The 27,825-nt window shown below is 37.6% G+C and overlaps 1 protein-coding gene across 5 annotated transcripts in view; it reads left to right on the top strand.

Annotated features, from left to right (window-relative positions):
* Positions 1-27,825, top strand: part of sgcd (sarcoglycan, delta (dystrophin-associated glycoprotein)) — a 198,833-nt gene that overhangs the window by 133,359 nt on the left and 37,649 nt on the right. The window lies entirely within an intron of this gene.

The following is a 27,825-nucleotide window of genomic DNA, read 5'->3' as shown; positions in this document are numbered from 1 at the left end:
GTCCAGGAATCAAACCCGTGACGGCCGCGTCGAGGACTAAAGGCCTCCAAATGTCGGTTGCGCTATCCCCTACGCCACCGCACCAAAATCAAAAGCCCAATCCAATATCTTTGACTATACCATTGATCATCCAAACCAAATTATAACCCCCAACACCTTTATATCTCCTCCAGTTAGCTTAAGAGTGTATCCCTGTTCATTAAGTGCAAAAAACCTACTTGACACCTTCAGTTGTTCCCTAATCATAGTCTAAAACAGGAACATTGGTCACCAAAATCACAAAACTTGTCCAAATCTTTAAGGTCTTTCCAATCATTGTCCACAGTATAGACAATTGATTATCAATACCAAATGTAATGTCAACATCTTAATTCCTCTGCCAATAAATGTCCAATACAGACCATTGATTATCAAAGCTAAACTGTTCAACACTTTATTTTAATCTACCGTTTATAGTTGAAGGCAGAGTGAACTAAAGTTCTGATGTGAAAGAAGTGTTTTCATTTTGATACAACCAGACAAAAAAAACACCTCATCCAGAGGGAAACAATTTTTAGCAAGGAGCATTGTTTTTTTGTTTGTTTGTTTGTTTGTTTTTTATATTGTGACAACTTTCAATTACGCAAATTTATTTTTGAGATTCCAAGTTGCACAATTTTATGGGTAGTGAAAATGCAGCTTATGATGCTAAGATGGAATTCCCTCAAGTAAAACCAGGATATGCTGATGGGGAAAAACTGAAGTACCTGATTGGATCTTTTGAGTTGGGCGATGACTGTTGATTCAGGACCATAACTCCAAAATATTTAGGGGAAATTTGTCTATTTCCACCTTGGGAAACTAAATGCTACCTGAAACACTACTGGCTGGTGTTTGCAAAGCAGCCAGTTTAGGAGTACTATTCAATTATTTTCCTTGCAAATATTGAGCTGTACCTTCAAGAGTAAATAGGGAAGACAGTGGACATTAGCTTCTGTGCTAGTGCTAAGACTGTTTCCATAAATTTGTCTGAATTTAGGTTATGGGAGCACTTTTAATCAATTTAAATCTATTTTTTCCAAATTACTCATGGGTAAATTCAACATAACCTTTTCTTTGCATACCTTGTCATTCCAAACAACCTCCAGGCTGTCCCTAAATGTGTGTTTCTGAAAGATTTGATCTGTTTTTTCTTGGAGTACCAACCTATTATCTAAAAAAATATGACCTGTACTCCTAAAATTACACCCTTGGGAATTTGTTTATTTCCACTTGGAAAACTTTCAGAACCAGATAAACCACAGAGAGATTTCAAAAGATCTCATTATCCCTCTTTTTTTTTCGTCTGAGATTTTCTCCAGACCTTTGCAAGCGTGACGAAACCATCATCTGGCCACGCTTCATTACGCTTATTGGAATACAGAGAGTTCGTGCTCTTTATTGAGGACAGTTTTCTGGATGAAGTATGCAAATCGCAAAATTTAAATGAGACAGCCGCTCCTGCTCTGTCTATGCATAACTTTTTTTCTGGGTCAAGCAAGGTCTTTCATATTTTAGGTACCTTTAATCCTTTATATCAGTAGTGCAGGACAGCGCCTGCAACTTTTAAATGTCTCTGAATTAGTTTTTGTCACTCCTAGAGGAAAGAGTTCTCCACTTAAGCTTAAAGAAATGGTATTTTTACTTTAAAAAATGTGTACGCAGAAATGGACTCTGGTGCTGCGCTTACATAACCTTTGACCCCCAACATCAAAAGTGCAGTTAAAGTTGGCGATTAATATAACAAAGAGTGAATTTGGAATCACATAACAGCAAACTCCTGACAAATAAATGAGTTAAGAAATAAGAGTAGAAGAAACATTGAGAGGAAGTGAAAAATAAATACAAATTTATGAAGAAAGATGGAAGGCAGGAAGTAAGGATGAAAATCTAAACGTGTATAAGGAAATAATGCAGTAGAAAAGGAAGGAAACAATGAATGGAGGAAGAAGATTTATAAGAAAGAAAGGAGGAAAGTGATGATGGATGGAATGAAATGTAGACATTTCTAAGTAAGGAAGAGTGAACATTTAAATGGAAGGAAGTAAGAAAAAAAGGTTTTATAAGGAATCCATGTTTCCTTATAAAAAAGGAAACATGGATGAATTGAAATATAAACTTTTATAAGGAAATAAGGAAGGAAAGAGTTATGTGAAAAGGAAGGAAAGCACCAACAAAGAAGGCATTAAAACAGATTAAAAGAAAGAAGGAAAAGTGAAAGTATGTGGGGCGAAACATAAATAGAAGTAAAAAAAGGGAAATGGAGAGCAGCCCTTTAGTTCATGTAGGCTAAAATCTCAGATGTTTAATATCTGACTGAACTTCAACATGTTTTACCTTGAATACATGAATCATGCATCTTCTTAACATGCAGGTTGCATCTTATTTTTATAGACATAAAGATGTTTGTATACAAAAGCAATAACTGTCTGACCATTTTCCTTTGTAACATCAACAGTTTGAAGCATATGTTTGTAAAAAAAACATAGAAAGAGGTCGAAACATGGATTTCTGCCTCTTTTTGCCTTATAAAGATACATAGCTCGAAGAAAAGTTCATTATCATATTTCTATGCATCTGACAATGTAACACACATATTGCAATTTGAGTCAGTTTAGATCAGTGGTCCCCAACCCCTGGGCCGTGGACCGTTACCGGTCCATGGACCATTTGGTACCAGGCCCCACAAGAAATAATTGCATATTTTCGTTTTATGTATTATTTGAGTCTGGTGAATCTTTTATTTTTGAAATCCTTCAACCGGATTCTCTCGGTTACTTGCGCACCAACATTGAGTCCACAAGCAGAAAAATGAGTAAGAAACAGATCAGATGTCTTTGGAAATTTTCTTTGCAAAGGGGAAAAGGCCCAGAGAAGAGACTGGAGAATGGATTTATCCTGGACTGGCCCACATTCCAAGCTCTGCATGATATGGTGACCGGCTCGTTAATGAGGGAATGAAGCTTCAAACTGCTTCGCCCGTAGAGACCAAACACCCTGAGCATAAGCAACACTTTGTGTCATTGTCTCTCATCACTCCCAGGTGGGACCATCTTGTTGCAGAGAAACAAGCTCAGGGCTCCCACTAATTTGTCTTTATCATGAGTTAAATTTTCATCTGTATTTTATTTTGAAGGGATATGTAACTGTTACCATAGCAACTAGAGTCAGAGAGCGATAGGGCAGTGGTCGAGACAAGACGAGAGGAGCAGAGCTTGTGAGTTTTAGGTCTGGTTCACAAGGCAGGATTTAAGGATCGTCGGCCGATTTTCCAAACTTCTGTGACCACAGAGCCGATAAAAGTCCAACAGGTTCGATCAGTTCGTGTGTCCAGCCACACGGCAGGAGCAACACACCACACACGAACTGATAATAAATAGTAATAAAAAGGTTGAGGACCTCTGCTTTAGATGATCATTTAGGCTTTGATTCAAACCAGCTTTATTCATCCTTCCTGTGGTTTTCCATCATTTCCAAGCTTTCAGTTTCTTTAAGGTGACCTGCTATGGTTCCTTGAACAGATTAGGATGGGTCTATGGACTATAAAAAACATGTTTACAACATTTTTTTTTCTACAAAATCATTCCTAAATATTTATATCTTAGTCTGGTCAGTTCTGCATATTTTGAACTCTTTTCAGAATGAGCTATTTTAGGGCCTCTTGTCACTTTAAATCCAAAGAAGGTGGTGCTGGCCACACTCCTAATTCAACATTCGCTTTGTGAAAAGGCTACAAACATACATAATTATACAACCATATGTCTTTGAAGAGCAGAAGTGGCGCCTCCTGCACAGCCAACAAGAATGTAGCATGTAATTTTTGGATGGTATGTTGGCAACAAAACACTTGCCTTTTCCAGCAGCCATTATACAGCGGTAAAACTAGCTGCTAGAGCTCTAGGGTTGCTAGGTGATGGGTGGAGTTCTGCTGGGGTTACCAGGTAACAGGGGAGTGTGACTTAAAAACCGTGGCTTTTGGAACGGCTCATTTTCCAGATACCAAGAAAACATTAACTTCTTGCCACAGAACAGCTGAGTGGTATTGAAAGTGCTTGGGTTGTTTTGTAGAAGCAGAAGAAACCCAAGTGAAAGTGGAAAAATTTCCAAACATGACTTGAGCATAGTAGATCCCCTTTAAAGACTGTGTAATGGTTGTGTGTGGTGCTGTGAAACAAAGAGAAGTGTGAATCTCCAGCCAGCTCGCATCTCTCTGCTGCTGCTGCAAGGAAGACGTCCGGAGCTCCTCTGAGACTCGGACATGTCAAACATCCCACCTGTTTCTGGTCCCACAGCAGCTGCAGGTCCACACTGAGTTATATTAGGAACAGAGTCACAGCTATAAACATCCCACCCCCCACCCCGTCCCCGACTGACCGTCTCCATCTGCAGACAGCTTCAGGTTTTCACCTTTGTCTGCAGTTTACACTCTCCAGCTCTAAAATCGTGGAAAGGGATCAGTCTATATACTGAAAATCTGTCTCTTTGTGCAGACTTCTCATGGGAAAATACTGCATTTACTCTGTTTCAGAAGATGCAAACATTAAACACTAATATAAACTGCAGTTATTTAACATAAAGATAGGGTGTATAAACAACTTGAATATCACATCCAAATAGACTTAATGTGGCTGCTGTTTCCTATCTGCTTCCCTGTAAGTCTTTGTGATGAAGCTCCACAGGCTCAAACACGGGAAGAAAACGCCTGTTTATCTTAATTAGAGGTTTGCTGGAGGAAGATACAATGTTGCACCCCTCTTCATTCTCACTGGTTTTTCACACATTACTGTCATGGAAAAGTTTTTAAACCAAACACTTTCAGCGGCAATAACTTTGTGGTTTTCTGGGAAACTTTATTACCCTCTCAAGTGATTGTGGAGGAGTTTTGGCCCTCTCTTCTTCCCATCTATTCTTCAGTTCATTGAGGTTTGCCTAGCTATGTTTGTACATGACCTTCTTAAAGGGCATATATTATTCAAAATTCACAATTTACCCATTTTTGTACATCCATTTAGGTTTCAACTGTTTATAAAAACAACTTTAAAAACAGTGCTTAAAAATTGTCTGTAGATTGATGGACAGCAACAGTTTATTCTGGGTTCATTGATGAGAAATATTTTGGATTTGAATTTGATAAGGAGCACCTTGCTGGGTTAGATGTTTTTCCCCCTAAATTTAAAACAAAAGTGGTGATTTTAGACTATTTTAGACTATAAACAAAAACCTTTAGAGGACAACGTGTTTTGATCAGATGTTAAATGGATGGCAGTGCACCAACTGACGTTTTTTCTACTTGAAGTAGAAGTTTGTAATTTGTGAGTAAATTCATGTTAGTGCATTGCAATGTGTGTATGTGTGTGTGTTTACATAAGATTTGTATCTAAGGCACAACAGGCAAATGGGACCTACATACGACTTTTACATGGCAGTATAAATGGCCCCATTTTGACTTTTTTATCCCCCCAAAAAATCATATCTGCAACTTTCGTATGTGCTTCTAAATCAGATACATATTCAATAGTTTCAAAGTGTCTGAAATCATTGTAGTCATGTCACATTTTACCTGACTTTTACATTATTTATGTGAAGCATGCATCATAATTCTATGAGTGGTACATTTGGATGGTTAAATCAGGCAGTACCAACATTTCTGACTGGATGATTTACCATTTTACAAAAGACTTAGACTTAGACAGACTTTATTGTCATTTTGTATGCACAGGGTGTATACATAACGAAATTTTGTTGCATACGGCTCAGGACAATGTTTAGAGGTTCCAATGAATTTACTCCAAAGATTGAATCAGCACTGTATTTCTGAGTCTGTGTCTTTAAAGACTTACTGCTAAGTACCTCTGTACTCTTCCTGTATCTCAGTTTATACAGATTTGCAGTCTTTTATTTTTCCAAGTGTGGTTTATGACTTCTACTGGAATCAGGCATATTCTGGAGACTTTTTTTTATTATTATTTTTTTACAAAATGAGGTTTCCTTTGACCAACTGTTATCAACCAGACTGGTTATCTCTGAAATATGATTTGACTTTGAAATATGAGTAGAAAAATAAAACCCATCAGACTAAAAACATCTTAGTATTTGTGGTAATTCATCTATGGAACAAATGTAATTTTAAACTCTGTTTTTCTGTGTGTCTTGGTGTTGTTTTACTCATTGTTGAAAATTCTGCATAATAATGCTCTATTATTCCTTCAGAATGTCAATCTGTGGTTAAAATATTCACTAGTTTTGCTCCTAGTTTTTTCAATACACATATTAATAGGCAGGGGATTGGGATAGCCAGCTGCTTCTGCGTATTAGGGAATTATTGGACTTGGTTTTCATCAATGCAAAGTATAGTTTTTATTTACTTTTTATTTAAAACAAATGGTCACTATTTTTACTGCACCACATATAAATGTGTTGTATCATTTATAGTTTGAATGGTTAATTTGCAGCTCATTTGCATTATCAGATATGTCATTTAGAAGCATAATTTGTATTTGTTTAACATGACAAGTGGTGAAATACACTATTTACTGGTTATGTAGGCTGCGATCAAATGGAGACAAGTCTAATTGAATTCCAGTCAAAATGTTTTTGCTTAAAAATACCTCCTACCATAAATAAATAAACAGAGTGGAATTAATTAACAACAGAAGTTGTTTTTCTCTTCTTGTTTAGCACTGAACACTGGCCGTTTGGATAATGAGTGCCTCTATATTCATTACAGCAGTGTTGTCCAGTTTATTCACTGATTGCACTCAGTATGAGTCCCAGCAATCACAAATTTAAAATGTGACACATTACCACATTTAGTGAAACTAAAAGCCGAGGTTTTTACTTTCTTTTTACTCACAATGTAAACATGTTGCTGAGTTTTAATGACTGTAATCAACTCCTCGGGAGAACAAAGCGAGGTAATACAAGTTTTGATCTGGTTAGAGGTCTGATTGGCAGATAAATGTTTGTTTGATGAAAATTGGCTCGTTCTGCTAATTGCTGGTGTTTCTCACGGTGTGACTGTGCATTCTGTCTTCAGCAGTTTTAGCAACTCCAAATTGTTGCTCAGGATTTCTGTGTGGTTCGTCTCATTACTTCCTGGCAGGACTGTCATGTTTTTTTGGAAATCACTGGTGATCCTCAGATTGAAATTTCACCTGTTATTTCCAGTGATTGAAACCCTGAACATTTCACCTGCAAAATTGACTGAATGCTTCTGGAGTCAGAACCCAGTTTGAGAGACTTCCTACAATGTGTCATTCTCTCTTCCTATATATATGGAAAAAGAAGTGCTTTGATCTTTTCTTTTCATTGTTTTCCTCAAAATCATGAAGAACATGTAGTCTAGAAAGACAAATGTGATCTTAAGTTACTTTAAAATCAGCTTCAAGTGAAAGATTAGCATTTAGAGATATTTTAGAACTGCGTTGCTGTCAGATGTCTGAGAAAATGACCCTTAGCTTGAAAAAACTAAGACGTTATTTTTGAAAAAGAAGTCAAAGCAGAAGAAAAGGCACCAATAACGTGCAATAAGTAAGATGTGCATAACAAATAACTCTTTTCTTCCTTCTTCCATGGAGAAATCTTGTTATCAGCTTCAATATTTTCAGATTTGGTTAACATACCTTAGAAGAGTTTTAAAAAAAGGGTTCAAGATGAAACTTCAGACTATATTATTAAGTTTTCTGAATTCAGAATTCACTTAGTGCCTTGAGTTTGAAGTAAGTTGCCAATTGATGCTAAGAAGTCACTGGTTTGGTCACCAATGTTTCAGTTTTGGACCAATTAGAGGAAAAGTGAAGGTATTGGATGAACCATTGGACTTTAATCAATGTAACTGTTTTGCTGTATTAGGGGACAAATACAGAATAAAGGAGTTGGGTAGACTGGTTGGTGGCCAATAGTTCACTATTTCTTTAACTGTAAATAATAAATGGAAATAGTTTGGTTTTGGTAGTTTGGTAGATGGACAGTTTGGTTTTGATGACCAGTGGTCTGTCTTGGACTTTTATTGGTAGAGAATTTAAGATGTTAATATTTCATTTGGCATTGATGACTAATTGTCCAGACTATGACTGGTTGAGAATTAAGATGTTGGAAAAGCTTTTTGATTTTGGTGACCAATGTTTTTGTTTAAACTGGAATTGGGGAACAACTGAAGGTGTCAATAGGTCTTTTGAACTTCATGACCAATGATACATCCTTAAACTAAGTGGTGGAAACGTGACGGTGTTGGATAGGTAATTCATTCAGAGGTAATTAATCTTTATTCCTTTAATCCAAATTTGACATTTTTGAGTTTGTTTAGTGTTAATTATTGAGGTGTTTTAATGGCTAAGGAGTCAACTTAAAAAATCCTCCGTACATCTGACTGGTAATGCATCTGTTGTCAGTAGTACATTAATATATTGGTTTTAATGTAAGCAAAAAAGAAAATTGTAACCATGGTCTTTTAACTTTTTTTGTACTTTTATTTATAAAATTTTGACTTTATTGTCAATATAAACACTTGATTTTTGACAGAAAAGTTCAGACTTCTTTATCTGAAACATTTAAAACATACTTTTCCTAGAAATTTTAAATTCTATTTTATTTTAATAACATTTCATCTTAAATATGATTTTAATCACGAAACAAGATGTAAAATACAAGTTATTTTCTTTATGAAAAGTCCAGTTGTCTGAATTTTGATTAAAGTTCTATTTGAATTTGAGCGCCGGTTTGGCTATTTTTATTTATTTATTATCTTTTTTTTTATTCTATAGTTCTTATTCTAATACTAATATAAAATTTGCTGGGTTTTTTTAAATCTTGACTACCTCTAGCCCCATTTTTAATCTCTAGAAAACCTTTGACAAAGTATTTTTTATTAATTCCATAAAAGTGAGTGAACAAGGTAAGGTTTATATTTTAATTTTTGTCATTGTCTATGGAAACCAAAAGATTTCTGTATGTACTTATATTCTTAAATGGATCTTTATTGTTTCCTTTATTAATTTTTATTTTAAATGCCATCTGTACTTCACCGTTGCCCTTCATTTTCCTGCTTCTCTGTCTTTGCACACCCATCTCTCTCTGTTTCCTCCATCACGTCCCTGTGAGGGTACAACATGACCGATTGCCAAATAGCATAAAAATTGTTGTTCTAAATGGTGGCGGGCTCCCAAACAACAGAGCAGCGTGCATACAAATGAATGTTTAGGCGGCATCAGAGAAGATGGACAGCTGCAGCTGAGCACCTATAATGATGATCCCATGGGATGGACGCAGTCTGCAGCCGGCGACGCAGATTCTACTGAAAACCATCCTTAAGTGAAGTCAAAAACACCATCAGTCAGCTTGTTGATCCTCGCACATGGAGAATTATACAAAGTGCTTTCGTCCAGAATGAAATTACATGTAACAGAAAGAATGATTTTCTCCTAAATCTACTTCTGTGACAAGTTAGTGACCTCCCTTCCTTCAGTCTGCAGGCTTTATGGTCTGCTGGCGTGTTTAAGTGTCATGTTTTAGGTTTATTTTTTTGTATACTTTGACATGTGCACATATTCAATAAATTAGATTATTATAGAAAAGTGCATTTAGTTCAGCAACTCAGTTCACTTTAAACTCAATTCATCATGAACAGTAGAAAAAAAACGGAATTTTATCAAGTATTTTTGGTCTAGTTTCTAGTGCAAATATCTTAGTGAACTTGAAATAAGACAACTAAAGTACAAGTAACTTTGAAGAAAGTTCTAGGAGCTTGTTTTAGGTAAGTAATTGCCTAATATGGATTTAAGAACACTAGTTATGGGATAAATGACCAGTTACAAGTGAAATATTCTTAACTAATATTACAGAATTATTTAAAACAACATTACTTTTAATGTTATTTCAAGTGGACTAATATATTTGCACAAGAAACTAAACCAAAAATAATTTGCAGTGTGGGTTTATGGTCCTAATTTGTCTGCTTTTTAAATCTGGATGTTTTTAGTTCACACTGCAATATGGTGACAACCAATCTGTTGTCAGATAAACACAAACATGCTGTATGTAGCCTGCTGGGCTTCGCTGCCCAAACCGATACAGTTTGTTGTTGAGCAGGTGGTAGACGGTTTTAACACACTGTTTGAGAAAAGAAGGCCTTCAAGGACACACACCATGTCTGACAGCTGATGTTCTTGATAGTGAAAATAAAGTTATAACTCTTTTCATAGTGAAGCAGTTGTTGCTTTCACTGTAATGTTGTACTAATAGATGTTCATTTTTTTAAACAGGTTTTGGGTGAATTTGTTGCATTTGATTGTAACACACAGCTAACTGCAGCTCACAGCGCCTGTTTGAACCTTCCACAGTGATTCTTTACATAACTTTGTCTAAAAATGATGAAGAACCAACTAATATTTTCAAATGGATTCATCCATTCACTAGACTGTTTATCTGTATCTATCCAGACACTCTGTTTTTACAAGCTTCATATTCAGAAATTGATGGGCTTTTCCTTTTTTTTCCTCTGCCTATACAATGTAATAGTATTTGTTTATTTGTTTATTTTTTTAATTACTCTGAAATAACCGATAACACTGGAAATTTAAGGGTGCATTTCCATCACGCCCCTTTAGTCCACTTTAATCCAACTGTAGTTTGTTTGTACCAAAAGTCTGGTTCATTTGGGGAGGTGTGAGAATGTAAATGAACTCCTGATGTGGACCAAAGCAGTGAACTTTGGTGCGGTTTTGATTAAAACGCATGATGTGAATGCAAGCAGACCAGAGAGCACTCCAAAAGCAGGAAGTGTACTGTAGCACAGGGCATTCTGGGTAAATACAACCACAACAAACACTAATGCTAATGGGAGATGTGGCTCAGAGACCTGAACAGTGACAGTTGGTGTGTTTGATCAGTTTATAAGATTGTCTCTATAGAAAGGTTTTCATAGGAGAACATTTCCCTTTTAGGGGCTGTCTTCTAATCATTTCAGCTGAGGTATGAGGCTTGGACTGTGTGGGAATCAGAACATATACCAAAGCGGATTTCATCAGTCAGATTGGTGGTTGAAAATAAATCCTTTCCCACCCAACCTGTTTGGATCTTTTTCCGCTCCAGAGCTTCAAAGTCGACAACAAATCCTCCCTCTTAACTTCCCAATCCTGTGTCAGAAGTGTCATAGGCTTCTTTTTTTCTCCTCTGCTCACTCTCTGAGATGCTCTGTTATGTCTGAAATTCATCTTTTCTTTCTGTAGATTGTTATCCAATGTTTACTTTTCAGTTTCCAGCATTTTCAAGTTGCAGACTTTGCGTTTGCGTCTCTAAATCCGTTGCTCCAGCAGCCTCTTTATTAGAGTCTGTCTGCACTGAAACACAAAGAGCTGTGCAGTACTTTGCGTAAAAGCACTTTTGAAACATAAATGAGACGTCACGGTGATAGGTGATATTGGCCAGCACTGTCACCCTTTCTTCTGTTAATAAAAAGGACGGCCAGACTATAATTATAAAGATCTTTCTCGTCCCCATAGCAACTGATTGCAGACTGCTAGAAACCTCCTTGCTTTGAGCCGATGTGACTTCCATACATCTGAACATGAAGATATGGACTGAAACTGAGACTGTTCAATACTATTGAGCGTCTTCCTCAGCTGTAAACAAACACTAATTTAGTCATCGGGTTCAGAGAAATGTTGTCGACTCAGATTTCAAACTTTATTGCCTTTAACTTATGACTTCTTTTTTAAAATTGTGATCTTATTAATAAAATAATATAGCAGGAGCCTAACAGATTTTAAAAGCTCATGGCCCATTGAATAATACTTTGATCTACATATCAGCTCCAATTTCTGCTAATTGTACCATTTATTGGTGAAAATTTCTTAAATTTTCAGGAAGGTGGTTTCCATTTTGATATTTAATCTTAATAATGTTTAATTTTCATTCATCTTTATTAATAATCAGTCCAAATAAGCTGAACGCAGAATCTAAATTGTGCTATCACTCAACAAGCAAATGACAAAAATAAAAACAACAGGAACGACATATAGACCATGAAATCAAACAAGTGCTCCTAAAATGTAACTAGCCCCCTCGTGAAAGTGTCCTGAGATATTTTCACTAGAAACTAAACCAAAAGTACTTGGTAAAATTTAGTGTTTTTGCTGTGTGGTTCTTCACTGGTCGATCTAAGGAGGCCAGTATTGACACAATTTTAGCCCAAATAATGCAGAGCTAAATAAATTTGCATGAAAATTTCAGTTTGCACAGAAACATGAAGATAGAGACCTAAATAATATATTTAGGCAGTTTATCATCAAATATTTTTATTATGAACGATCCACCTGCTGTGGCCTGAATTCACCGTCTCACAACTTCCTCCTGGCCTGTATGGACCTGGATTATTCTGGAGGATTAATCTGCCTTCTACTGGTACACTGGAGACTAGAATTACAAACACAAAGTTTCTCGAATTCAGGTGATCAGAAATTAAGCAAGACTGTACAATGAGTTCCTGATGGCGCTTTCTCTCTCTGGACCAGTACGTAGACGCGCTCCAAAGCCTCCATAACTCTTCATTGTGCTGTCAGCTCTGGGGAAGCGAGATGCATTAGTGTCCAGGTCTTAGATAATGCTTGGATGAGCTCAAGGGAATCTTTTTTTGATCGATTTAGTTACCAGTACTCTTGGTCTCACTGTTTTGCCTGTAGCCCAGTTGTCTCTTCAGAAGTTGGTGTTTAGCAACTTTCAGGTCCAACACACCCAAATCCAGTGGCTGAACTACCTCTTTAGCGTGCAATTAAATTATAATTAAGTTTGGCTAATGATCTAATTATTTGATTCTGATTCAGACACATTTTTTGACACACTCTGTTGCCAGGAGTTCATTCTGACTTAGGAAGCTGTAGCTCATGTTTACCTTTCATAGAACTAATTCATAATTTTGCAGCAAAAACCCTCCAAAAGTGAAAGTATGTCATATTTATCTCACTGCAAATATGAGTGAGTATGTATACCTTAGAAATGAATAGACGCTCTGATGTTTCATCGCCTGCACTGTAAAATGTAAAAGTAAAGTGTACTCAAAAAGAAAAGTGACCTGAACTCATTCCAGCTTAGTCTGTTGACTATACTAACTTAAACTTAGCAAAGACAACTTTCTACTGAGGCAAGTAATCAAACTCATCAGCAGCAAGTAACCCGAACTTGGAGTTATGAGTGAACAAAACGCATCTGCATAACCAGCAAAAAACTCGGCATCATTCGGCAGCTCTCGTTGAACGCACATGCGCATTGGACACTGACGAGTGACGACGTGTTTGAAAGAAACGCCAAACTGTCAACAATACGGCGGTTGCTGCAGCTAAGTTTTGTCACGGTAAGTCCCACTGTTTTTTAGCAAACTTATATTCGTTATCTCGGCCGTATAATTCATCCATAAGTCCAGGTTTTGAGGTTAACTTTATGTGTAATGATTTAACGATGCCTGGGACTAACGTTAGTCGAAAATATCATGTTTATTTAGTGGCAACAAGATGGAGCGGCAGAGCAAAAAATCTGTCCGGGGCGCAAAACAAAAAAAGGAAAAGGGATAAGATAAAGATGTTGGCGGGTTAAAAAAGCCGCTGTACTGTTATAGAAGGCTTATGATGAGTAGACTGCCATAGGTGGGACAGCTGTAAACTGTAGGAGAAGCAGCCATGATGAAGAAGTCACCAGATTTGGGTTTCTGAAAAGGAGGACACTTCTTTTTTTGTTGGCGGGGGGGTAGAATCGGCGGACACACATGCGCCAACGGGGGTGGAGGTGGGGAGACGGGGGGAGACGGGGGGTTTGGGGGGTAGAACCAGCGGTAGCACAAGAAATCGTGTGTACATGTGCTACCGATTTCTTTTCCATACAAAGAAACCTGGAATGGAGTAGTGGAACGGAGTGGCAATGTAATCACAATGCACTGTAAGCTATGTAATGTGTTTTGAGGCAGTTGACCAAAATCCCTAACGATTTTTAAATTCCCCCCGGACATTTTTTTAGGTCTGAAAAGTAGGACATATCTGGGTAAAGAGGACATCTGGTCACCCTAAAGAAGTGTTACGTTGATATGTAATTGTGGTGTTGCTTCTATTGTTGTTAGGACTGCGAAGACCCAGACGTGTCTCACACACCCATTGGGATCCTGACCATCATTCCTGAGGACAGGCAGGCCTCCACTGACTCACTGCACCTCCAGTCTTCAAGTACTGCCATCATTTTGGAAGGAAGTCTTGTCATGAATGATCTTGGGAATCTTCCACATGCCATGTGTTTGCTCTTTGGACTTATTTATACTCTGAATTTGGAGTACCCTCAACAACTGAAGTACACCTTTGACTTCATCCAAAGGGTGCTTCTGTCACTTGGACATAAATCCCTAAAACCAAAAATACAATCACTCAAAAATCTTCTGATGCAATGAGTGAAAGTGAGGTGACATTATGGATCAACGTTGTTACCTTTACCCTTATTGGAAAAGTGATTTTTATTTCTTGTTTGATTCTTTTTTGTTGGAGAGAGCATGCATTTGCAGACTACTAAATGGTTTTATGTTAATGAGGAGAAACATTACTTCACTTCACTACTTCACTATTTACTTTATCAATGTTATGATAAATGTTGGGCTCTAGTATTGAGAATTGAGTTTTTGTTTCACACCAGTCAACAAAGACATTTAAGCAGGGATTCTCAAAGTTTTAAAGACTGAGGGCCATTTGAAGGATTCAATATTAGATTGAAGGCTACCCTAGAAAAAAAGTCGTGTCATTTTTTCCCCTAAAAAAGTCTATGGAAAACTTTGTTTCCAGGTTAGTGTGTATGTAACCACACTTGAGAACCTTGTATTTAAGGTAAACTTGTTTAATTATTAAACATTTTTTTCCATTCAAACTGTCTGTTGGCTCTTCGTTCCAATAACTTAACACTTTTGGTTCATCTTACTTGAACATATCAAGGCAATTGGTTTCCTGATATTTTGCAAGTAATGTGAACTCTTAAACGTGTAAGTATAACTTATTTTTATGAGTACTGCTTAATTGACATAACTCACAATTTGAAGTAGTCATAATTGACATTTTATAGTCAACTTTACTAATGATTTTGAGTTAACGGCACTCAAGTTTACTGCCATTGCATGAGTTGTCTGAATGAATATTTTACAGTTAACCCAATTAATGATTTTGAGTTAACGGCACTCAGGTTTACTGCCTTTATCTGAGTGGTCTAAACATAGTTATTTTTAGCAATAACACCTTAAAATGAATTAGCTACTTTACTTGAAGATTTTGAGGCAATCGGTTTCCTAACTTTTTTTAAGTAAAGTGAACTTATTACTTTTTACAGTGTGCAGTCGTAAGAATCTTATGATACGACTTTGTGCAGATTGTGAAGGTCTTTGATTCTTTCGTTCCCTGGTATCTGCATCTCACCAGCAAGCTATTACAAGCTGCTATTTTCTCCAGTGGTTTACCACAGAGTGTTGCATCTGCATTACCAGTAATCAGGGCATGCATTAAGGGTTAGATTAAGATATACAAGGCTGTACAGGATCTCTCTGGGTGTATGAGAGTGTTTTCTTTAAATACCGGCAGCGTGAATCTTGAGCGTCTTTTTAAGAGTTCCTGTATTATTCAGAGCATGGAGAATGAAATTTCTTCAGGTTGCGGCTTATGTGAACTCACTATAATCTTATGTGGGCAGAATAAAAGTTCAGCATTAGCTCAGACATCTTGTCTGCCCTTGTGTCCCTTTCTTCATGCTCACTCTTGACTCTCCCTGAAGATCTTTTGAGGTAAAAGCAATGATCTGCAGCGCTCACCAAAGTAAAACAGTCTTTCTGACAGAAATTCACTTTGCAGCTGAAACCAGTCTCACAGGTATCCTGAAGCTTTTAGCCTCGTTGGGAAATTTGTCAGGGCTAATTTTTCAACAAGTAAAATCAGCACTAGCCATCATGGAACACAGGCGGGACTCTTTGGACATCTTAGAGAGAGATGTGTCATTGGTTTTACTTCCAAAAAAACCAATGGCATATTTTGTTTAAGCAAAAATATCCTTTAGCAAAACAGATTTCATGATTTCTCTAATGATCTGAAAACTTTAGGAGGGGTGAAAAGAAGAAAATACAGAAAAATCTGTCCAGACTTTATTTCCTATCCCGTTTTTCAGAATGTTTATGTTACATAACGTGGACATGGATCTTTTTTCACTGAACAGTTTCAAAAGCAGGTTTGGATATTTTGAGCAGGATGTTTCTTCCATTTGATGAAAGACAAAATGATGAAAACAGTGGATTTAACCTACTGTATTTCTATATGTTGTTTCTATTTACATGGCCATTGAAAATTCAAGAGCCGTGATGTTTTATCTGTGCTGTTTTGGTATTTTGTTCACAAAAAGCTGTATTTATTTTCATATATGAAGCTGCAGATGAAGGTTGTCTTACAGTGATGACAGTATGTTTGGAAAGTATCTGAGTATGATATCTACCTAATAAGGATGCAATGATAGCAAATCTAATCTTCTCTGTGGAGCCTGTAGACCTGACAAACTGGCACTCTACTCAGTGTTTTAAAAGCTCCATGTTGTGAGTCCAGTGTGTCTATAGCTCACCAAAATGAAAAAGGACATGTTGTGACAAAATCTGTCAGAATTCAGAGAAACTGTTGGAATGTTTTTCTCCAGTTCTGACCAACATTTTTACTCAGATGTACAACGACATTAGCGCTCTCATTGCTTTATGCTATACCATACATTGAGTTTGACTCAGATCCTACACTTAAAAAGACAATTACAATTACCAAACGTATGACGGCTGTGTCAAGGCCTTAGTCCTTGAGTTGAGTTGTTGTATATTTTGGAGAATTTCTGGAGATTCCCAAGTTGGTTAATCCGTGTTTTATTTTTTTATTTTTTTATTTTTTGTGTGCGTGGGTGTGTGTGTGTGTGTGTGTGTGTGTATGTGTGTGCACATAAAGTGGCCACACATCCACTGGTAATTGGGACAACAAACAAGTTTTTGTTTATAGCCATAAATGCTCTGAACGGAGCTGCATATTAAACATATTTGGCTTTCAGGATGTAACTCTAATGTTTTTTTTTTTTTTTGTGATGGAGGAGAATATTTAAAGTTCAAAAAGGTCTGAATAATTTTGCTATAATTTTGCTACCTGTTTATACAATCACTGTTTTACATTCTCCCTCCGCCCTTATCACTTTTCGTCAACATGTATGAACACAAACAAGCCTTGAGAAGTTCGGCTGAACTGCTCTGCAAACAAAGTTATTGTCGTTATTATTCAGCGCCAGCGCTCCCCTCGAGGGTGCTTCCACTGCAAAGCATATGAGTGTTTATGGTTCATGACACAATTATGATTAAGATGTTAGCCTCTAACAGTGAGGAGGACGGGGCGGAGAGGGAATGAGAGGAGGAGGGGAAAAGAGACAGGCAATTTAGCATCAGCGAGCCTCTGGTGGGATAAAGGCGAGCAGTGCACTGCTGACCTGCCACTGTGCTTCTCTCTGATCTGAGAGGACTCTCTACCCAAACATTAGCCTTCTCTCCCTGTTTTCAGCCCCATTTCTTCTTAACAAGCTGTATTTCCATTAAACTCTGAAGCGGTGCTGAGAATTCCTCACATTTCTCGCCTGTTCGCTCACGTCTGGGAATATATCCCTCTAATGTGCCGAATCAGACTGAACAAACTGTTTAATTTAAAAACACAAAGCGGTTACTTGTAAGCTTCAGCGCTGGCATAGAGGGTGCTGACTGGTGGATCTGACTGATGTTCCTCCTCATGATGTCTTTAGATCACTAGAAAAAAGGAACAGATCGTTGGTTTAGAAAAACATCTTCTGATTCAGAAGTGGTCCTTCCTGGAACGAAGTGTTAAAAACATCCTGACATGTAAAACAAACTCAGTCCATTAGGAATAGATTTACACCGAACTGATGGTAATATCTCTATCGGTCCAGATGTTGAAAAAAAAACTCTAGATCAGAAATTGTGACATTAAGGGCAGATCTATTCCGTCTAATTCTATACTTTGTATGATGAGCCACATCATACTGTATGTACTTTAACATTTTTGTTAGAATACCTAATTGTACTTTTTGAACCATTTGAAAGGTTTGTTGCGGTTTACTTTTGCATGTTTACCATACCATACCATACCAGCTTTATTTATAAAGCACTTTAAAACAACCACAGTTGATACAAAGTGCTGTACAATCCAAAAAACACAACAAAATAAGAATAATTATAATTAAAAGTAGTTTAAAAACAAAGACATACACTTTAAACTAGATCTCACTGGTGTTGAAAGCCAAGTTAAATAGATGGGTTTTAAGACGAGCTTTAAAAGTGGACAAAGAAGGGGCCTCTCTGACCTGCAAAGGTAAGTCATTCCATAATTTGGGGCCCATAACAGAGAAAGCCCTGTCCCCTCTGAGCTTCCTTTTTGTTCTCGGTACCTCCAAGAGCAGCTGATTTGCTGACCTGAGCGACTGATGGGGTATGTGGGGATGAAGAAGCTCAGTGAGGTAAGCCGGGGCAAGATTATGCAATGATTTAAAAACAAACATAAGAATTTTAAAATGAATCCTAAAATATACAGGCAGCCAGTGAAGTGAGGCCAGGACAGGGGTCACATGGTCCCTTTTTCGAGTACCTGTCAACAAACGTGCAGCAGCATTTTGTACTAGCTGCAGACGTGAGAGCAGCGCCTGACTGACTCCCAGATAAAGTGCATTGCAGTAGTCCAAACGAGTTGAAATAAAAGTATGGATCACTGTTTCAAAATGCTGCCTGGAAAGAAAAGATTTCACTGATGTCAATCGCCTTAAATGATAAAAGCTGGATTTAACCACGGCTCTAATTTGGCTGTCCATTTTAAAATCAGTATCCACCTTAAAACCAAGATCTGTAATAACAGGTTTAAAATATTCCTCCAAAGGTCCCAGGTCAACAGAGGAGGACTCACAGGAGCCACTGGGTCCAAACACCATCAACTCTGTTTTGTTTTCATTAAAGTTTAAAAAGTTCAAGGCCAACCAAGCTTTAATATCTCCTAGACAAGCCAGGAGATGTTTGATTGACAGTACATCCTGCTGCTTCATGGGCAAATAAATCTGACAATCATCAGCGTAACAATGAAAAGAAATCCCATGTTTCCTAAGGATAGAACCCAGAGGCAGTATATAAAGAGAGAAAAGCAGTGGGCCAAGAATTGAGCCCTGTGGGACACCATAATACATTGAGGCAAGAGATGATTTGGAGCCACTCATATTCACTGAAAAAGTTCTCTCCTCCAGGTAAGACCTGAACCATTTAAGAACAGTGCCATCAATACCAACAATGTGGTGTAATCGCGATATTAAAATGTTGTGGTCTACTGTATCAAAGGCAGCAGTTAGGTCAAGTAACATCAGAACAACATGGTGACCAGAATCACATGCAAGAAGGACGTCATTAAAAACTCTAACCAAAGCAGATTCTGTACTATGGAGAGTTTTAAAACCTGACTGAAATACCTCCATGATGCCATTGTCATCTAAAAACTGTGTCAGCTGACAATACACAATTTTCTCTAAGACCTTAGAAAGATACAACATGCTGACCAATGAAGTCAGCATGTTGTATTTTTCAGTTTCAGTTTCTTAATTATTTATTTTACATGGAGTTTTGCCAGATTGTGCTGAAAAATAAAAAACAGCTTTGGGCGGGTTGTTAAAATTTAGGCAGCTTTTCACAACGTTTGGCAGGTTTTTAGAAAGGTGTTGGAGAAAAATTATTTGGAAATAGTTATCAGGTGGCACAAAAGCACAAAGCTCTTGAATGCAGTAACATAGTATTCATGAATATCTAAATATTTAGAATCTGTTGAACTCGGATAATAATGAATAGTCATTGGCTAATCAAGTATCTCTATGTAGTGTATTCAATTTATCTCCTGGCAGTTGATGGATAGATGGATAGCAGGTTACTCACTGGATGGATGAACACTAATTGTAGACCGCAGGAAATAAAGTTTAGAAATTCAAATGCTTTCCCACCTTCAGACCTGGATTGTCCTGTGGATGTTTCTGGACTGCGTTGGACATCACTGTTATTCTGAAACAAGCAGCAGATAATCAGGGAAACGTTCAGACCAGAGAAAACCTGGCAGCAGTCTGTGTTGCCTGGAAGACGTTTATGGAGCAGCTACTTACATCCATTTTTACATCTCTTCCTCTGCTCGTGGAAAATTATTTTTTTAATTCCCATCCAGCCTTTTTCCCCTCCCTGTTTTCCACATCCCTTTTGGCCAAGGAGTTGCTGCTAATGGCTGTAGCTAGCTTATGTATTTATAAAGTCGGAATGCGTGCAACCTCCAGTAATGGTCTGTATATTGGCAGCAGCCATCAGCCTCACACTGCATCTATAAAAGTCCTAATGGAGAACTGCTTGGCTATTTGGCAGCAGGATTGACCAATAACATTTCGTAAAACCTCATTTCTCTCCCTAATCAGAGACAGGCTTTGTTTGTGGACCATTGGGTTTTCTAGCCGCTCCGTGGATGAATAGCTGGCTCAATGAGTGGCACCGTTGGACGGCACCAGGAGGGATGTGGGGTGGCGCAAAGGCCAATGATTTGATTTGCCACCAATTTGCCACTTATTTTCTTTCTCCTCAGCTCCACTTTCTTAACACACACCTTCACGCTGGTCAGAGTGGCCATTATTTAGCTTCCCACCAAGCGCCATTTAGTTTCCCCGGCTTGCACGTCCTTTCAGACTTTATTGGAAAGCCATCAGTAGGTCTTTGTGCATGCATGGAGAGACTGCACAAAGCAGAGAGCAGTTATATATCTTTACTGCACTGCATTTATTTGTTTTGTGACACACGTTGTGAGAAAAGTGTATGTACGGCGACAGCATGTGAATGTGGCAATGAGAAACCATCAATAAGCACATTACTAAAAGTTGGGGCTTTTGATTAGAACTCCCATCTGCTCGTCAGGAAGCCAGGTTCTGATCATGCATTATGTATTCGTACTGCCATGTTCATATTTCTCGTTACATTTTTGAAAATGTATGATTTTACTCCAATTCTTTATTATTTAAACGTTGTTCTACACATTTACAACATTTTACTAACCTTATTCTGTCTTCCATTCATAGATTGTAAATATTTAATTTGATTTTATTTTCATTTCATTCATTCAATAATTATGAAAGGTTTATGTAACAACTGTATGGACCTTTTTGTTGCTACAGTTAACCTGAATTTCCACTACTTTGTAAAATTTACATTTTACAATTTTTTTGCATTTCCATTTGGGTCTGCTTCTTAAAAAAAAGCTCTAGCACTTCAAACAACCCTACCTGTTTCACTGGCATAATTTATTTTGGTATCTGGAAAATCAGCTCCAACAAAGCACAGCCTGTTACCTAGCAACCCAAGCTGAGCTCCAGAAAGTTTGCTTTGTTGGTCTTTCTGCTGGAAACGCTGTACAATGGCTGCTGGAAAAGTCAAGTGTTTTGCTGTTACTTGCTGCATTCTTATTGGTTGTGCAGGAGGCTCCGCTTCTGCTTTTCACTTGTATAATTTCTCATCTGTTTGCAGCCATTTTCATGTGTAAATGTAAACGTTGAATTGGGGGGCGTGGCCAGCAGCACCTTATTAGAATTTAAAATGACAAGAGGCCCTAAAAAACTCATTATGAAAAGAGTTCAAAGTTGAGCAGACTAAAATCTCATCATCTAAAAATTATGTGCGCAAAAAAATGTAATACACATTTTGTATAGCCCATAAGCCTACCATAAACTGTTCAATGAAGCATAATAGGTCACCTTTGATAGTCTTTTTAATATATTGATAAGCATATTTGAAACTGCAGAAAACCACATTTCGCTGTAAGGCTCTGTTTGTGTATTTGCTCTGTTGGAACTCAATCTGATCGTCTTTCTTGTATTTGTTGACTCCATCACTGTGGTTAAGTACCAGAACCAGTGGGGCTCGCTTTATACTCTCTGATTCCTGGTTCTGTCCTCTGGGAATGATAAAACTTTCTGCTCCTGTGAGATTTCCCATCAAAATCAGTGGGATCTCCACCCAAATGTCACTCTGACATATGTTAAATTTCTTTTCCTGAAATGAAATGATTATGAAAACCTTTCTGTTATTTGTTTTATTTTTCCTGCTTCAGATATCCTTTTAAAATTTCAAGCATGTTTGCAACCAGGGAATTGCTGCATTTTTACCTCCAAGCTTCCTCTCAAACTTTATTCACCATGTTTGCTGACTTCATCATTGGGGTTAAGTACCGGAACCGTTGGCCCACCAGGACCCACATTGTTTTTTCCCTTTGATTGCCTATTCCTGCCTGTGGGCGATGTTATAACTGACTGCTCCTGGGGGATTTCCATAGGAACCAGTGGGATCCCAATTCCAGTGCAGTTCCCTGAGACATTTTATTTACTATGAGCTGCTGTTTGCTTTGTAGAAGATACACCACAGAAATGAAACAGGAATGAGAAACCTCTACTTGGACAGAATGTATAAAGTTTACACACCCCTGCTGAAACAAGAGGATTTCATGAATAATTTTCAAACTTTTTCCACCCTTAAAATCCTCCAGTTACATGAGAAAAAGAAAACACTGTTAGTTTGAGGAACGTGTTGGCAAGACAAAGCTTCAACAAACTGAAGCATGTTTTATTTATTTTCTGTGTTTAGTTGGAACTACTGGCATCCCACGTCTGAACTTGACATTTTTAGCTCCACCTTGACCAGGTTCTCATCTCATCAGCCTATCAGGACAGATTTGCTCCTGGGCTTGAATTGGGGCAACACTTCTCAATTCCAGTCCTCAGTACCACCTGTTCTGCATGTTTTAGATGTACCTTTATTCCAGAGCAGCTGAATCAAATGATTGCATGACCATCAAGAACTGCAGAAGCCTGTTAACCACCCACATATTCAATCCTGGTGTGTGGCAGAAGGGAAACACCTAAAACATGCAGGGCAGGGGGGCGTGAGGACTGGAATTGAGAAACACTGAATTGGTCCAGGGGTGGGCCCTCCTGGTCCTCGAGGTTCCGGTGTCCTGCAACTCTTAGAGTCTCCCTGGTCCAACACACCTGAATCCAACAGCTGAATCACCTCTCACGTGCAGTCAGGTTCTCCAGAGTCCTGCTAATGACCTCATTATTTTACTCAGGTGTGTTGAATTAGAGACACATATAAAGGTTGCAGGACATCGCCCCTCGAGGACCAGGAGTGCCCACCCCTGAACTAGGCCAATCCCAAACTTTAATACTTCTCATGAAATCAGTTTTTGTAAATTTAGGTGACCAGTTAAACCCATAATTATTCACACTTGGTGCCAACCACTTATGGAATGAGTGACATTTACAGAGACAATAAAGTTCCACCATCAAAACCATCAAGAACAATCATCATCAAATATATTGATTAATGTTCCAGTTATAACAAGTCAAAAGCAACTCTAAACTATTTCATATTTAACCTTCATATAAAGGCACTCAGTATTTCAGCTGATTTGCAGTTTTCTTTAATCTTGTTCCAGATTAGAGGAGCCTAAAAACAGAATGCTTTCATGTCAATTTTCAGAAATTGCAATATATATATATATATATATATAGATATATATATATATATATATATATATATATATATATATATATATATATATATATATATATATATATATATATATATATATATATATATATATATATATATATATATATATATATATATATATATAATTTTGAGATTATCACAAATTGCATGAAAGAGATTAAATGTACTTTGGACGTGCATTATATTAGTATATTAATATTAATATTGTGCACCTATGTGCTTTTGATTGCACATAACTTGATGTATGTCTTTTGTGTTAGTTATGTATGTATTGTTACTCATTTTGTTTGTCCTTGTTGTTTTGCATTATCGTTACCCTTCTTCTAAGACACATTTCTTCATTGGGAGACACATAAAGTATCAATAAGACACAAATTTTTCAGTTAATTTTCGGTTATATGGAAAAATATAAACTCCTCCCAGAACCCTCCAGTTACAGACGGAAGGGAAAATAGAAAGCAGCCTAGAGAGCAGGATACTGTTTGTTTTTATAAAAAAATTTTAAAGCATTACCTGCGGTACAGATTGTCGGGGTCATGACCCAGCTTTTCTTTATCAGTAATGCATTTATACATGAGTGTTCAAGTCGCTCCATCTGACTCGCTTTGACTCGCTAACCCTTGGCAGGCTTTCCTACCATCATGGCCTTCATTTATTCTCCATATTCAGAAATCAAATCACCTGAAGCATATACCACTTATATGGACACACAAAGAGCATGATTCTCTCACCTATTTGTTCAGATTAGTACTGCAACTAACGATTATTCTATTATTCTGACAATTAATCGCATATTTGGTTAAAAATAAATTGCCACATTTTGCAGAGTTTTCTTTTAACCATATAAGCCTTTTTTACACAATGTTAGAAATGCATTAAAATTTGCAAATAAGCAAATTTGTGACTACTGATTATTTGTAGCAAAAGATGCATCTGTAGCTAAACAAATAGTCTACTACTTTATTTATTCTTTGGATTAATAATTGGGTAACAAAACCTGCCTAATAGGGACATTTTGTAAGAATTTGAAGCAGGTGATGCTAAAACTACCTCATCAGGTCTCCTGGGTTCAGCATATTTACAGACAGAGAAAGTTTCTTATCTTGACAGGAAAATGGATCGATTTTCCTTGGTCCAGTTTTGGCTTATTTACTCTGCTGAAAATATCCATTTTTAAAGTTGGTATGACTAATTGATAACTAACTTAGTTGGAGATTATTTCAATAATCAATTCACCATGTTTAATTTGATTAATTGTTTTCAGATTAGTATCTTAACTGATACAATAGAATTAAAAAAATTCTATTTCTGTTTTCTGCCTCTTCAAACTTTTTAAAGGAGTTAAAAATGCATATACGACAAGAAAAGTTTCCTCTGAAACTCTAATATTTGTAACTGACAACAGCTCACCAGCTTTTACTGATATAATCTGTTTCATTTCACATCAGGTTCAGGGTCAGCTATCTGAGCCTGTCACAGCAGACAAGAAAACATCAAAACTAATCTGTGGAGAGAAAATGGGAAACCTGTCTGCCAGCCTTTGGATCGTGTGTGTGCTTCTTCATAATCGGGCTTCATGGTGTAAACAGAATATTCCCGTCAGCCCGACTGGACCGGATTTGAACGGGCGACAGGACGGGGCGGCGGTTAGTTATGGGAGGTATCATGAAGGTCTCTTCTGCGGCCGGCGCTCACAAACGGAGAGGAGAAAAGCAAGTGATGCAGAATCAGGAGCTTTATTAATCTGAGCAGGCCGTGGCGTCGCTGTGAGGATACTGCCAAGAAGCTGATCAAACAGCCTGGCGTCTGATTGGCTGGAGCAGGTGGTTGTGTTTGAATAAATCTGATCCAAATATTCAGCATGAGTAACCGGAGCCTTCAGAACCAGCTGACTCAGATTCAATCTGAGTGATTTCCTGAGTATTACAGGCTTTTTTATTTATTTAACTGACTTCATTCTGACTTGATTTTCTTATTATTTGTCATACAGGGCTGTTTTATTTACTTTTAGCTTATTTTGATTTTATTGATGGCTTAGTTTTGACTGCTGCTTCATTCATTCCTGAAGGTGGATTTTTTTTTCTGCTGTCACTTGTTTGTTAACCTTTAAAGTTGCAGAACATCTGCACACAACCGAAATATGGAAGTTTCAAATTATGAGAAAACATATGCATAATGTATACCATATTCTAACACATTTTGTTGTCATTGATGCATGGTGGGTATGAAAATTATTGAATTTAGCACTTTTAGCATTAGCTTTCACTAAGTGACGTGTTGGTGTAATGCTTTAGCATTGCTATTCCAACTACCATGTTGGAATAGCATTTTAGCATTAGTCTCCACTAAATACTGTGTTGGTTTAACCATTAGCTTCTACTAAATACTATTTTGGTGTAGAACTTTAGCAGTTTCCTCTAAATACCATATTGGAATGTAGTGTTGGCTTCCAGTAAATATCGTGTTAGCATAGTGCTTTCGCACTAGGGGTAATGTAATGGCTCTTCTGAACATTACAGAAGAGCCATTACACTACCGACCTAAGAGAACCGACCGTCGGTTCACTTAGGACTGTTTTGTTTTTATGTGAAAAGAAACTAAACAGCTGGAAAAAGCAAACTCATCGAGTAACTTGGATAAGATTAAAAGTTGCAGAACATCTGTGTGAATGTGTTGCATTTACTTCACATAGTTGTGAATGCAGCTTTTATTTGTTTATATTGCATATTTTCCATCAATGCTTCATTAGTATGTGTAAGAAATGCTTAGAAGCCAATCGGATCACAGCCCTCGATTCTTTCCAATGTGTTCATTCGTAGCACATAAAAAATAATAAACATTCCTCCACAGATCGAAGATGTTTTGCCGAGTGCAGCTTTGGTGTCTCCTGCAGCTTTCAGCACTTTTCCCCCGGTAGCCCTGTCTTCTGCCATTTGTTTCAGTTAGGGGGTAATGCGTGTGGCTGTCAAAAACGATTGGCTTTGGTGGTGTGAGGCTTGCCCCGCAAAGTGCACCGGACAGTAAATTGTATTTTTCCACAGCGTTATTAGGGCATTATTATAGCAGCGCTGGAAGTGAACAATGCCTCATCGTCCTCACAGCCATACAATTAGAATCATCATTAATCGCTACTATCAGCACATCAGCAGGCCGGAGGGGTTATAATAGAGTTATAGACCACTTATCGGGTAATCAGTCAATGCGATTGCTAACTAAACTGTCTGTCATGGTGCCAAAACTGAGTGGCTGGCCATTGGCTCAAAGGAGAGAACAGGACTGTGGTTGTGTGAGGGGAATGTTTATGTTTGCACTTCTGTTCAAATGTGTACTTTATATTATTTTTCTCTAAAGAGGCTGTGCAGGATGTATCTGTGAGACTCCTGGTTGCAATAACAAAAGTCTGATCTTATTGCAACTAAAAGCTATGTTAGACATAATTTAAATGTGAATAGTCTTACATATTGATGAAGCTGCAGATGTGGCTACATGGCTCTGCATGCAAATAAACAAGATATTAATGCAGCAGTGGCATGATGCAAGGTGCAAATTATACAGCAACAACTGAGAAAGAGAGTCAATCTGTTGTCCAAGATGGAAACTCTGTCTTGTTTCATTATATCAAATGTCTACATACATTAAAGTAATTATATCACTGATGTGACACTCACCATAATCTTTGTGTTGGGTTTCTTCAGAAAAATGTTTTCCTCATTGAATGAAAAACACCCAGTTTGCCTATTATTCTGGACTCTATTGAATAAAATTGAAAAAAGAAAATATGTTGTATATTCCCCCCCTCCCGTTCGACGATCCTCACAACGCGCCCCACCCCCCCCCCCCGGTCCGCGGAAATTTACGAAGGCTTTGGCCGGTCCGCTGTAATAAAAAGGTTGGGGACCACTGGTTTAGACGACTGATGGAAATGACCTTGTTTTGTCTTTCTGGTGTTACGAGGCTCCCAAATGTAATAATTATTGATTTTCATCCTGAGTAAATATTTGTTCCTGGATTAAACTATGTGTAGGGAATGTGTAGGAAGCAGAAAACTGATAGAGTGGCATGTCTCAGAGCTGGTGTGCACTAATATTAAATTGAATATAAATTGTATGTTTATGTATAAGTCGGGTTGTATTTTAACCCCTTTACCTGTTACCACTCGC

This window comes from Gambusia affinis, linkage group LG15 (assembly GCF_019740435.1).
Source record: "Gambusia affinis linkage group LG15, SWU_Gaff_1.0, whole genome shotgun sequence".
Lineage (NCBI taxonomy): Eukaryota > Metazoa > Chordata > Actinopteri > Cyprinodontiformes > Poeciliidae > Gambusia > Gambusia affinis.
The sequence above is the reverse complement of the archived record's forward strand: the minus strand, read 5'-3'. Positions and strand labels throughout refer to the sequence as shown.